The sequence below is a fragment of the Lonchura striata genome, chromosome 5 (assembly GCF_046129695.1).
Source record: "Lonchura striata isolate bLonStr1 chromosome 5, bLonStr1.mat, whole genome shotgun sequence".
In the NCBI taxonomy this organism is placed as follows: Eukaryota; Metazoa; Chordata; class Aves; order Passeriformes; family Estrildidae; genus Lonchura; species Lonchura striata.
In genome coordinates this window covers 10980114-10993940 of record NC_134607.1, presented here as the reverse complement: position 1 = coordinate 10993940, position 13827 = coordinate 10980114, and the positions used below count along the sequence as shown (strand labels likewise).

At 39.3% G+C, this 13827-nt stretch overlaps 1 pseudogene; it reads left to right on the top strand.

Moving 5' to 3' along the window:
• LOC110472978 (potassium voltage-gated channel subfamily KQT member 1-like) overlaps nucleotides 1-13827 on the top strand; it is a 433209-nt pseudogene that overhangs the window by 22667 nt on the left and 396715 nt on the right.

The following is a 13827-nucleotide window of genomic DNA, read 5'->3' as shown; positions in this document are numbered from 1 at the left end:
TTTTCACATAGGATGTCTATCATCTTTGCAAAAGCCAGCATGATGTTAGAAAAGAAACATTCTCAGTATCAGTAGATTTTCATGGCATTTGAGTAGTTATTAAACTGAACAGGTCACTTAATGGACATTTTCAACTGTAAGAACTGGAAAACTTTAAAGACAGGTTATCAAATCAAATTTGGGATATAAGTATACATGTGCAAACATTTGGACTATTAAACCTTTATGCCTCTTTCTGAGGCTTCATTGTCTGGAGCTGCCATTCCTTGATTGAATCTCCGTGAGCACACACTATTCATTTAGCCATCCCACTTCCTTCTTTTACCCCAGCACCTAAATATTCCAATAAAAAAAGTGAAGAGAGCCTTGTGTGTGCTCTCCACCTAAAACACATCTGCAGCTGAGAAAATACCCTTCTTTTTCATGTGTGTGCTTTAATCACTCCAGCGAACTTCCCTCTCCTGCTTCCCCAGTGCACTTATCCATAACCAAACTGGGATAAATTATAAATTCCAGACTATATATTTAATTTACACACACACATGCCTGTGTAAAAATGTTGGGTTTCTGTGTTAATGCGGGCATTTTATTATTTGGTCATCAATGACATCCTTGGATAAAAAGTTGAAGGCTTTTCCACAAAGGTTTTTTTATTTGATTGATTTAATTATATATGAGTGGAAGTTATTTGTATACATATTTCCCTTTGAGCTTATTTTTGCATAGTTTTTATTAAATTAGTAAAATGAAATTGTACTAAAATAGCATAAACATTACTATGTATTATTTTATTCTCAATTTGGTAGGGGGAGGGAAGATTTATGTCATGACTAGACTTCAGACAAGTAAAAAAAATTCAAAGATGAAATTAATTTAAGGGCAAGGACTATTATAGTCCTTACAGGGAAGAAGAGGGAGAAGCACAGAGTACTGGAATGCTGCTTTAATGGAGTAATGGAGTAATGGAATGGACTTCAGCAGAAGTCTTATATAGCACAGGCCCAGTTTAAAATCTGTAATTAAATTCATCTGTTGGTATTCCTGTGGCAACTTGAGTTGCCACAATCAAAACAGGAAGAGACTGTGACACGTGAGTGTGAAGAATCAAGTCTGATATGGATCTTATTTTTATGAAGTAGTCGTTTGTTCCCACTCATTATTTTTGGTTTCAGCTTCATTAGAAGAGTTCATCCCTGGCTTTCTGTTGATGCCAAACTGCTTTCAAAGTTTATTAAATCTGCTCAGAATCCTTAATCATGCATTTCTTCCTTGGCCACTTCCAGGAGAAGGGGAAAAACCACTGCTGGGAGCCAAAATCGAAAGGGTTTGTGGGCTACTTGTGAGTGTAATCCCATTTTGAAAGCAAGGGTTCTGGAAAATTGCAGAAGGCTGGAGAATCATCTTAAACTGTCACACAGCTGGATCTAAATTTAATTTGTTTTTGCTGATTTTGTTCTGGTTCATATTTTATCCACAAGTTCTCACAATCATTTGTTACCATTTTAGTGAGAATTAATACTTTTTTCTGACTTTAAAGAGAATTGCTGGGTTGTTATTTTTCCCTTTTACCAGAAGGTGAATGTGAGGCAATACATTTAAGGCTCTGAAAAGTGTTTATGTGTAGAAGAGGAAGAGGAGGGAGGTTAGGGCATTTTTTGGAAGGTAAATTTAGTGAGGTGAAGCTTGATTAGCCTTGGCAGCTCTGGAAATGGATGTCTCCTATCTTGCATTAGGAGTGCACACAACAAGAATGGAAATACCATCAACTTCCTTGTTTTTTTGAGGGGCCACCTGCAGAGCTGTGATATTTGTCCAGTTTCCATGCTTTTTTGGTCTTTGGCCTGTCTGAGGCTGCCAACAAATTTGTAAATGGATATGTTTTTGGTAATGTGGACAAAATGAATTGTGATTAGTAATTAATGTCAAATTTATTTAAGATTTAAGTTCCTCCTTTTCCTCCTTTCTGTCAACAATTTATTTTTCCTTTCCATGGACTGTGCAATCTTGTTAACTTCATCAGGGTTTTCTGGACATGACCAAGATGGGTTCTGAAAATAAAATACCCTCAGGCCAGATGTAGTTTTAAATTAGCTTTTAAAAGTGCCCTCAGAAGATAATAATGGAAAATCTAAGAAGTTTTTGCTTCCTTGGCACTTCTATGCTTGTCTCCTTTCTACACAGCTTTTCACCAAAAGCAATTATAATATGCAGGTCCGTTAAAATTATTCTTCCACTGCAATAAACACTGCTCTGCTTCCTTTAGTGGAACTTACAGATTCCTAAGAAGAAAAAGAAAATGCTAAAGTGATGGTACCAGGAACCTTCTAAGAATTTAGACAATTTAATAAGTGAGAGAGTAATTTGCAAGATTCTAGAAACGCAAGAATTCTTTTCCTTTGCAGAGTGTTCTTATGATTTGATTTGACTATTATACTTGCATAAATATTTCTATTCAGACTATAGACAGAATGCAAACTTAGAATTACTTGTAGATGCTCTTGATAATACATATACTAAAAAATGAAAGTTGGGGAGTTAATTTGCTGCATATTTTCTTGTGCTTCTGCCTTGAAAATGGCTGTAAGCTTTCTTAAGTTTTGTACTAATATACCCTTGGTATATTCAGGCTGAAAGTGCCATGCAAAACAGAGGAAAACTTTGCTTATTTTCTTGATTCTCATTCCAGGCAAAACAAGAAGGCAGAAGTAAACACAGAAATGTTAAACTAACTTTATTAAAAATCAAAATTGACATGATTTTCTGCATATCTGTGTAGAGTTTTTTCTTACAATTTTTTTTCAGTTTTGAAATATTTTGATCTCTCTTGAGCCATTCAGAATGTCAGTTTTAAAATCAAGTTGGTATTGTCATTTAGTGAAAATTGTGATTTAAGTGTGTTTTGCTTTTTGGGTGCTTTAGAATCACCCAGGTGCAGATTGAGAACACGTTCAAGTTAAAATGCAAATATTTTCCAAAGCTATAACTCATGCAGTAGGTGTTTGGTGACTCTGAATTACTGGGTACAGTTTGGGTTGGAACAAAGCCTAGAAGGCATGTTTGGGTTGTGCTACCAGTCTGCAACATAGGTAAACAAGGAAGGGGGGATAAAAGATCTCAGTGAATCTGCCCAGGTTGTGATGTTCACTACTCTTCTTTCTTTAGAAGTATTTCAAAGTACACCTATCCTTGGTGTCGTGGTTTGACACAGAAAAATAATTTTTCTGGGAGGAAAAGGTCAATTTGGATATTGACCAATTGAAGGTGGACACGCCTCTGAGAACACAGAGGGGTTAAAAGCAGAATTCCCAGGAGAACTGGCTCTCTTTGGTTCCGGTCAGCGTGCAGTGCAGCTCGGCCTGGCTGGATGGGGGAGGGGAAGCCCCATGGCCTGACTGAGGTGGGCCCAAGGGTGGAGGGACTGGAACACCCTGCAGACGGAAGGGTGGAGAAATCTGGGATGTCTCCGTTTCCCCCCCCCCCCCCCCCCCCCCCCCACACACACCTCCAGAGTCTCTTGGCAGCGGTGGCTTGTCAGCAATTTCACTGTGAGGAAGGAGAAGAGCAAGGGGGGGGGGGGGGGGGGGGGGGGCGCAAGGTGCCCAGCTGCCTGTGGGATCCAGAGAAAGCCAGCCAGGGAGTCAGAACTTTTAACCCTTCCTTGAGAAATGAAAGCTTTGTGAAATTTTTCCCCTCCTCGGTTTGAAAGAGAGGAAGAGAGAGCTTGGACCCCGGGATGTTAGAAGGAAAAATTCTAGATGGGAGGGAGACAAGGAGTGGCTTTTGGCTGGACTTTTTTCCTTGATAGCCACCGACTGAATCGATCTTCTCCTCCAAGAGAGACTGTATTTTAGGAGGATGCCAGTGAGCCAAGAGACCTGCTTCAGCTGGGAAAAAACAGAAGTGGAGCAAACAGAGGAAAGTTAGGGGGTTTGTTGTGGTGCCCCCTGTCCTCAAAGGAAAGAGAAAAGAAGAAGATCTCTGTTCTTGGACCCTTGGCCCCAGGGGGAAAATGGCGGGGGGGACTGTGGTCCCAAACAATGAAAAACTGAACTGTTGTTTTTCTCCCCCTCTTGGCAGGGCATCCTTGAAAGGAAAAATCCTAAAAGCAGTCTGTCCATCCATGCATTGGTGGTGAGAGCACTGTGCATGGAAAGGAGAAGGGTCACCATGGCAAACTTTTCTCCGGGTGGTGCCATGTGTGACATGGAAGCACAGGATGTGGAGCTGTGTTTCTTGGGGGGTCTGTGGCACAGGAGAGACTCTGTTCCCTCGATGGACTGAGTATCGATTGTCTGGAGGGTGGAAACCTGACTGGGGTCCAGATCATGTCTCATTGTTGTTTGTTGGAGTTGGGTGGTGGGAGGAGGAATGCTTTGCAAGGTTTTAATTTTGATCTTTGTGTGTTTCTTTTTCTTTCCTTTCTTTCTTTTATAGTAGTAGCTTAATAAAGTTTTTTTCTGTTATTAAGCTTGGGCCTGCTTTGCTCTGTTCTCGATTGCATTTCACAGCATTCATTTGAGAGATTACATTTTCATGGAGGCACTGGCATTGTGCCAGTGTCAAACCATGACACTTGGTAATGCATGAGTGCTTCACAATGCAGTGCTGAAGAGGGGAGCAGTATTAAAATATTGACAATTCATTTATTTACGTGCTGTTTATGCAGCTCACCTCTGTCACCAAGACGTATGGGTGATTTTATCTACCCAGACATCAACTGGGAATATCATACAGAGGACTCAAACAGGTCCAGGAGATTTCTGAGCATGTTGAAGATAACTTCCTAGCACAGGTGGTGGAGTAGGAAAGGTATCCTCCTAGATTTGTTGTTTATGTGGGACTTGTAGGAAAAGTGATGGCTGGTGGTTGTGACTTGGTTGCGGTGACTCTGAAGGAGCCAAGTTTCAAAAGCTGATGATAGAAGAGAAACTGTCAGCAAAATCTGGATCCTGGATGTGTGGAAAGCAGTAGAGGCTGCTTGGTAAAGTCTCTTGGGAATCTGCTTTTGGAGGTATTGGGGACTCTGAAGACTGGTCACCTTCTCAGGGCCATCTCCTAAGAGCACAGGGGCAGGCAGTTCCAAAGGCTTGGAAGTCAAGCAAAGCTGGCCAGAAGAGCAGCTTGATTGAGCAGGGGTCTTCTAGAACTTAGGGAGGAAAGGGGAAAATGTGGGGGAGCTGGGTGACACAGGTGGAAATTCTGTCCCCAAGGTAGGGAGAAAATTAGTGCAGGCAAAGCTCAATTGGAGTTCAAGCAGGCCAGCACTGGGAAGGACAACAAAATGGACTTTTATGAATATGTTAATTGCAAAAGAAATAGCATTGGGCCATGGCTTCATGGGCTCGGTCACCTCAAAAACAGCCATGTAGACAAAGCAGAGACATTTAATGTCCTCTTCACTTCTGCCTTCAACAATGATGGGCCCTGGGAAATCTGGAGTTCTGTTGGAAAACTGTGACTGTCGGGGGATGATAGACTCTCAGTCCATCCTGAGTTTGTTTGAGGCTGTCTGCTAGAGCTGGATGTGCATAAATCATGGGGTTTGGTGGGATTCATCCCAGAATACTGAAAGACCTGGCAGATGTCATTGTGGGACCTCACTCCATTTATTTTTCAGTGGTCTTGGGAGTCTGTAGAGCTCCCACTTGTGGGAATCTTTAAAATCAGAAATTAAAAGAAAAAAAAAAAAAAAAAACAACCAAAAACCAGAGAGATCTCGATAGGCCAGAGAGGTAGGCAATCACCAACTGTATGAAAATGAACAAGAGCAAGAGCTTTACTTTCCCCCTGAGATGAGCCTGTCCTGGTTTTAAATACAAGCTGTGGGACAGGAGGTTGGAGAGCAGCCCTGCACAGAGGGGTCTGGTGGTTTTGATGAAAGTTCAGTGTCAGTCACCAGTGTGCCCTGGCAGCCAGAGGGGTCACCTGTGTCCTGGGGTGCACAGGGATGGAGGGAGGGGACTGCCCCACCCTGCTCTGCACTGGTTCAGCCCCACCTCGAGTCCTGGGGGCAGTTTTGGTGTCTCAATAGAAGAAGGACATCAGAACACGCGAGTGTGTCCAGAGGACAGCCTGGGCAACCCAGGTGGGGAAAGGCCCGTAGGGCAAGGAAATGTCAAAACAGAAGAAGAATAATGTTGTGTTTTTCCCTATGATATGCTGATGGAATAGAGCTTAAACCATCTGTTTATTCATGCAAATCACATTCAGGAACTGATAATCTCTCCCTTTTATTTACTGTCTGGCATATGTATACAAAGAGTCAAGAGATGAGGCAAAATCCTTTTTATTGCATCATCTATCTCAACAAGCTCATTAGTCCTATGAATAAATTAGATGTGCTTATAATGAAAAAACTGAGCTCTGATCTCTTCCCCTTTTCACTCTGCCAGGAAATAGTTCTGGTGGTGTTTTTTGGTGCTGAGTACCTCATCCAGTTGTGGTCTGCAGGCTGTAGGAGTAAATATATTGGTTTCCTGGGGAGGATATGGTTTGCCAGGAAGCCAATATCCATCATTGGTAAGTTTTAAACTCTTTTGCAACCTTCCTGCTTGTTATAAATAAAAATGGCACCCACTCTGCAGGGGCCTTATTGCAGTTCTGAACTACAGCTACCCCTCAAGCATTTATCTGCATTGTGATTTCTCTTCTTTTGGGTTGCTAGAACACTTAAAAGATGTCTAAGGCAGACATCAACCTTGGAAAGGCAGGACTGTAAAGTGAAGAAATGACTAAACCTTGGGTATTTGCAGGAAATTGACAAGATTTTGAACATAAAGTCCTTCCTTGGGTACAAACAAATACTTATTCTTCTCAAGCTGGTCTAGTTTTGTGACCATGAGGCCTCTAAGGAATCGTTTTTACTCCACTTTGTGTTCTTGATTTATCTCTCAATTAATAAGAGCTTCTTAGAAGGTGAGTATATTAGAGAAAGTGATGGTCTCATTGAACTGTGGTTTCAAGGGGCTCTGCTGGTATTTTGCTACTACCATAGCAAATATTCATGTTTGCATTGGAGTCCTTAGGGAAGACACCATGGGTTTTGTTAAGAAAATCTAAGAATGGCTATAGCTGGTTGTGCACTCACAGGTGTCAGTACTTCATTTAACCTTTGAAATTCCCCTAAAGATATAATACATTGGAAATCAAGATTTGCTTTTCCACATCAAATGCAGATGGAACAGTGTCTGCACTGACAGAACAAGGTAAACTTGGCAAATACCTTTGCTGGGAATGATAGAATCCTACTGACTCATCCTAAAATTTTCAAATCAATATGAATAAAATACAGACACTGGAAAAAATTTAAAGGATTAGAACAGAAAGTAAAACATAATACATTAATTTTATTTATTCATTATTATAAAATATTTATTTTAAAATCAGAAAAATGTAGCCTAAAATTTCTTTGACAGTAGGGAGATTTCTTCTATGGAATTTTGTTCCCTCTAAAATTTGGATTAGTTCTTAGCAAGTTCAACATGGAAAATCTCAGGCTGAGGCAGAAGGAATGTTCTGGGGCACACAGGCTCAGTAAAAAGATGGGAGGTAGATTCTGATGCAAAGGTCTGGAAGAGGAATATTTAAAGAGACTGACAAGCAACCAAGAACTTGAAGGGAAATCAGCAGGTGCTGGAAATATGTGGGATTGAAAGGTATCAGAGAAAGGGCAGGATATGTGAAGACCTAGACTGTAAAATAAGGCTGTTTGGAACAGTAAATTTGGATTAATAAGGGAAGTCTAAGCACTGGAAACTGGGATGAAAACTAGGAAGAGAGAAGAAGCAGAAATAGAAGAACAGGTTTGGAGAAAAAGAAAGAAAAAATAAGTATCTCCACCACGAAGAACACTTAGAGAAAAGAAGAAAGTGCAAAATGAAAAAATCTCTTTAACTCTCACTACTTGGTTGAACTAATTTTCTAAGCATCAGTCTTTTCCATCTTTAGTGCTTGTCTTCAGATGGATATGTGTCTGTCTGACAATTTAGTAAACACATGATGCATCATTTGCTAAAGGGCAAAGATCTGTGTTATGATGTGATGAGTAGAAAACCCACCCTAAATTCCAATGTTTGCAAATATCCATTTTCACACATACATAATAAATGAGCAGTATAAAAAATTTGCAGTCAGGCATTGAAAAGCTAAGATTAATCCCAAATGGAAGCTCTTTCTCTAGCCTCATCCCTCCATTTATTAATTTTAATTTTAATTTTAATTTAAATTTTAATTTTAATTTTAATTTTAATTTTAATTTTAATTTTCAGTTTCAGTTTCAGTTTCAGTTTCATACATACACAATTAGTGTATTGCACTATTTAAACTGACTGTGTGCTTTCCCTTGAGGAGGAATCCAGCTTTTACAGCAAAAATCAGATCGATACTGGAAATTAATTCAACTCTGAGAGTGAAGGATGCTGTTGGTTATAGAACTTCTGCAGTATTTGTTGCAGCAACTACATGTTTTTAAATGAGGCAGGAGAACGTGGAGAGGAAAAAACAAGTTAACCTTGCTGAAGGAAACTGTTGTTGCTGCTCAGGTTGGATCCCATCCTGCCTCTTGCCCAGGCATTCCATGGAAAGTTGGTTAAATCAGTTTTCACAAGTGGGCCTCATTTTCTGGATGTCCAAAGGAAGACTTTGAAGTTGGGTTGCAGAGGTTCCAAGCCCTCACAGCTGCAAATGAAGTCAGCAGGGCTGGTGTTTTGAAGTGTTGTATAATGCTAAGTGCTCTGAAGAATAAAGTACTGCCTGTTTCAAACTGGCAAAGGAAAGTTTAACAAAGTTTTTCCTCATTCTGCCTACCCATTTATAATGCTATCCTTTATTTTTTTATTTAGAATTTGAAAGAGAAGCATCTAGATGCTCTAAAGAGGTTTACCACAGAAATGCCTGTAAGGAAATGTAAAAATATCTTCTCAGAATAATGTTACTGTAAGGTTCAATAATTAAAAGAAATGGACATGCTTACTGAACTAGGATGAGGGAAAATAAGGGATGCTGGTACTGTAAACATGATCTGTCATTTGCATTGTATAAAGCTGAAACTGTAAACTGCAGAGTTGTGGAAACAAAAAAAAAAAAAAAAAGAACTCAGGAAACAATTATTTTTTCATACAAATATAGACAGTATCACAAAGTAAACTCACAATTCTGATTTTTTTTTTAGCCAGCCTGTGTTCTGACAGTTCCATTAGGTTTGAAAGCTTGGCTTCACAGCTGTGATACAGCTTTCAAACTAAGTGTATGTGTGTATGTATGCATGATACTTAACTTCATGGATTTCATTATTGAGTGATGCAAACTCTTGCATTTCCTCTTAGATCAGAAGCCTTGACCCAAAATATGGGTTCATTTCTAGGGTGCACAAATGCCTTTCCATTTTTTGTGGCAAGCAGCCTAATCTGTCAGGTTCTTTGAAAGGTCTGTTACTGAATTCATCCTGGAAGAAACTGTAGCCACTGGGGTTTTGATGTGAAACTATTGCATAGACTTAACATGCCCACCAAATTTCAGCTAATTCTTTTTTGAGGTGCTTTCCTTAGTCTGTATTTGTTGTGTTTTTTTTCAGTGCTAAGATTAAAAAAAAAAAAAAAAAAAAGAAAAGAAAAAAACCCAACAAAAAAACAAATTAATATATTTTTTCTTCTTTTGATAATTTGTTTGTTTGTTTTTCAACAGATCTGATTGTGGTAGTAGCCTCAATTATTGTTCTGAGTACAGGATCTAATGGGCAGTTGTTCGCCACTTCTGCAATAAGGTAGGTTCTCCTGTCAGTGCAGCTCTTCACTTCCACAGAGGTTATTAGGCGTGTTCTGAGTGTCTAATTCCCAATAAACTGCATGTCTGATTTTTCTAATACAGATAAAGTTACTCTATAGAAGCACTGGGCAATGGAGGTCTGGGTGCTGTTGTGCTTGGTGACTGCTTGGGAAAAGAGTGCAGGAACAAGGCAAATGAAAAATGGTGGGAATGCTGATGCCAAGTGGAAAAAATGAAACATTGTGTACGATTTAAAACATCAAACAACTGTCTTTCTGAGACAAGAGGGAATTACAGAGCATGGGTTTATTTAAGAAGTAATCCAGACAGTGCTTAACTCAGTGCTTTTTGAGTATAATTACTTTGTTTAAAGAGTAATTATGCTTTGGTGGATTTGTTTTGCACGAGTAACTCACACTGTACATGAAACAGAAACATTTGATGTCCACAGTGTTTGTTCAGCTTGCATCAAGTACTGCAGGCTTGTTTTGGGAGGTGAAGTGAGTAAACAGAATGATAAGCAGTAGGTGTACTACTTCCTCTTCCTAACCTAACTTGCAAGATGTGTTGCATATTTTGTCACAAGCCTCTGCTTTCCAGTGCAGTGGAGTCACTGGGAAGTGAGAATGTCCAGTACTGTCTAAACTGACCAGCTGTGTGGGCAAACACTGGGGAGAACTACATGTACAGAGTATTTTAAAGGTAATTCTTACCATAGAACATTCATCCTTACCTGATGGTAAAGACTCCACCCAGGCAGCAGGAATATCATCTCCTATAGGAAAAAAGGAAGATATATGTGGAAAATACCAAGGGTTGAGGTTTTTAAATATAACTAGAAGCATAGGGAGGACTTCAATGAAAAGGCCCTGTGTGTTTCTATGTGAGTCCAGTGGGCTGTGGGCTCAGTGAAGCTTTTCCCAGTGCTAAGTCCACAGTCACTGTCCTACACCTCAGAATGCTCTCTGAACCTTAACCCACAACCCTGCAATGTAATCATTGCTCCACAGAAAAGCCAACAGGGTCAGGCAAGTCTAAATTAAAAATCAAAACCTATATCCATGAAAAAATCTTGAAGATTGCTAAAAAGAGCCAAAAATACTTCTAGTAAAAAATTTTCAGGTAGATGAATTCAGTGTTCACCCTTTCCTGCTTTTTACTGGATTGTTTCAGGGATAAGACAGTAAGATGACTGTAGGCAAACAAAATTTATTGTTAAAAGAGCAACTAAATGAAATATTTACATGAATAAAATTATGCTGAAGAACCATATCAATAATTACTTTTATTTAGTTGAGAATATTTGGAGTTTATGATTGATTTAGTTATTCTCCTAAAACACATAGGACTCTATTTCCAGTGATATCAGATATATTTCAGTAACTTACAAAACAAGGATTTCAGTATGCCATGTTTGATTCATATTCTCCTTTTGGCAAATAGAGAAAAATGTTTGCTTACCTTTTTGCTGATTTATGTTAGCAAAGCTTGAAGCATTTGTTTTCCTTGGAAAGGAGGCATTTAAAGTTTGGAATCATAGAAATGATGCAGATTTCCTCTGATTTTGTTTGTTTTCCCATTAAATAATTGTTTCATGGTCAGTATTTCTGAATAAATTTGACTATAATGAAATGTGATCTAAACACAGAGATGCTTCAAGCCTGAGACACCACCCCAGGAAGGGGCAGTGCTATCACAGTTCTTGAACATGGCAGTGTGTTAGTGGACATAATCAATTGTGGGTGGATAAGACAGTATTGTCCTCAAGCATTTTTATGTGATTATTGCATTTATTTTAATGCTTCACTTTCCTTACAAGGGGATTCGCTTTCTCCAGATCCTTCGGATGCTTCACGTTGACCTCCAGGGAGGCACCTGGAGACTCCTGGGGTCAGTGGTTTTCATCCATCGACAGGTACCCAGCCTTTAAACATTCCCTTCATGTCATTGGCTTCAGTGAATTCTCTCTGTGGGCTTCAAATCATGGTCTGGTGTCTTGGTTTGAAAAGACAGGTGTCTGCTAAGGAAGGCAGGAGCTTCCCTTGAAATGGAAAATGTAGAACCCCTCCCTCCAAATTATTGTAATTTTGAAATTAAAAGGGTCTCAGGCAAAGATATGGGGATAGGAATAACTAGGAAAACTAAAAATACAAATTCAATACTACAAACATCAACAAAAAACCCCTGACAGAGTCAGGATACAATCTGATGCCCTGTGAGTCAGGATGTTGGCAGCAGTGCAATTGAAATGGTGGCTGCAGTGCTCATGCAGTGGTTCTCTTGGAGCAGTGATCCTGTAGAAAGGTGGAGTTTTCCTCTGAATGTCCTGTGGTGGTGTAGATGGATCTGGATCTGATCTTCCTCTGGGAATCCAGTGGAAAGCTGCTCCTCTTGGAATCCAGCGGGGAAAAAGGTTGCTGTGGTGTTTGAAATGTCAGATTATATCCAGTTAGGAATGCTTGGCTCCTCCCCCTGGGCAGAACATCTCACAATGGTTTGATGTAATTTTTATCAGCCATGCAGTGACACTTAATGGCCCTTTAACAGCAGATGTCGATGTCTCCCCTAGGGAGGGAGGATTGGTTTGTGGAAGAGATAAAGAAAACTGTCTGATTAACAGAAGATAACTGCCATACCTCTAACAGATGGCAAATAGAATACACACATTGCCTTGCAACCCAGGACAGCTGGTTTAAATTAACTGTTACATCAAAAGTCCGTTGTGTATTTCTTCCTCCTTTTAAAATGGGAAGGTATTTTTGCTATTCAGGGCAGTGGCTAAAAGCAGGATATAAACACCAGTGTTTGGGTTTATTAATTAACTGTTGTACTCTGCGATGTTATTCGTCAATGTAATTTCTTAAATGCAGTTTTGTGGGCTGCCTTTCGTATTGCAAGTATTCTCCACTATCTCTGCAGAAGATGTGTTCCTAGCTTGGTTTTCCTGGGGAAAACCAAACACTAGTGGGAAAGCCTTGCTAGAAGAAGTCAATTATTTAAATATTTCTGTTGCGTTCACCTTGAATATGAAGTTTTCTAATTCATTCTGTAAATAAAGAAAATGAACTGTTATGATGCTGTGTAAGAAAATTTACTTTTTCAAGGATGTGGTCACAGAGTCAAGTGTGGCTATAAATATGTGTATGTCTGCTAAAGCTTTGAAACAACTTTTCTGTATGAAAGCTCATTAAGCGGCAAGAGTTTAAAAGTTTTGCTGCAGATTTTAAAATATTTCTAATTGAAGACTTCTTTTTGAGTCTTCATGGAATCTCTTTATGATTAGCTTTATCAATATAATGGAAAATTATATCATTAGCCTTGAAGTCTTGCTTTTCATGGCATGCTGTGGAGGGCTAATACTCTGCTATTAATCTCCACATCTCACTTGTTAGGGTGATTAACTTGTTCTTATGAGTGTAGATTTGTTCTCCACATACTGACACAGTCACAAATTTCCACACAGACATTTTTTAATTTTCTATTTGGAAAACTGTTTTTCTGGGACAGAGAATGTGCTGCTCTTAATCCAAGCCAATAATTTAATATTAAAAGTTAATTTTCTTACTTTTATTTTTTTCTCCCAGTACAGTAGGAACCTTTATGTCACAATGGCTGTGCAGAAGTGATGGACACCAAAGTCCTGTGGGATAAAGTCTCCTTTCATACTGTACAACAGGATGACTTTCAAGTCTATGTGGTTGTCATTGATTATGCTTGCATTGCCTGGGTATCTTTCTAGGGCAGGGCTGATGGCCAAATAACTTTCTCAGCATTTGCTACTCTTACTGACAAAGCTGTTTGAGAACATTTTTCTCCTGTGGGTGTTCAGAGTTTTAGTCAAGAATCAAGAAATATTCTCTCCAAAATACAACACTTAAATCTTATGTGTCACAAGCATAAGAAAGTTCAGTCGTTTAAAAGGGAAAAAAAAAATCTTGGAAAATAATTTTATGAGTAAAGGCTCCTGAAGTTCTGCTTATCCAAAGAAGTGATTATGGTGATAAATAAAACTCCACAGATCTGTAGTACTTATCCAAGCAGATCACCCACTAACACATTAAGAAA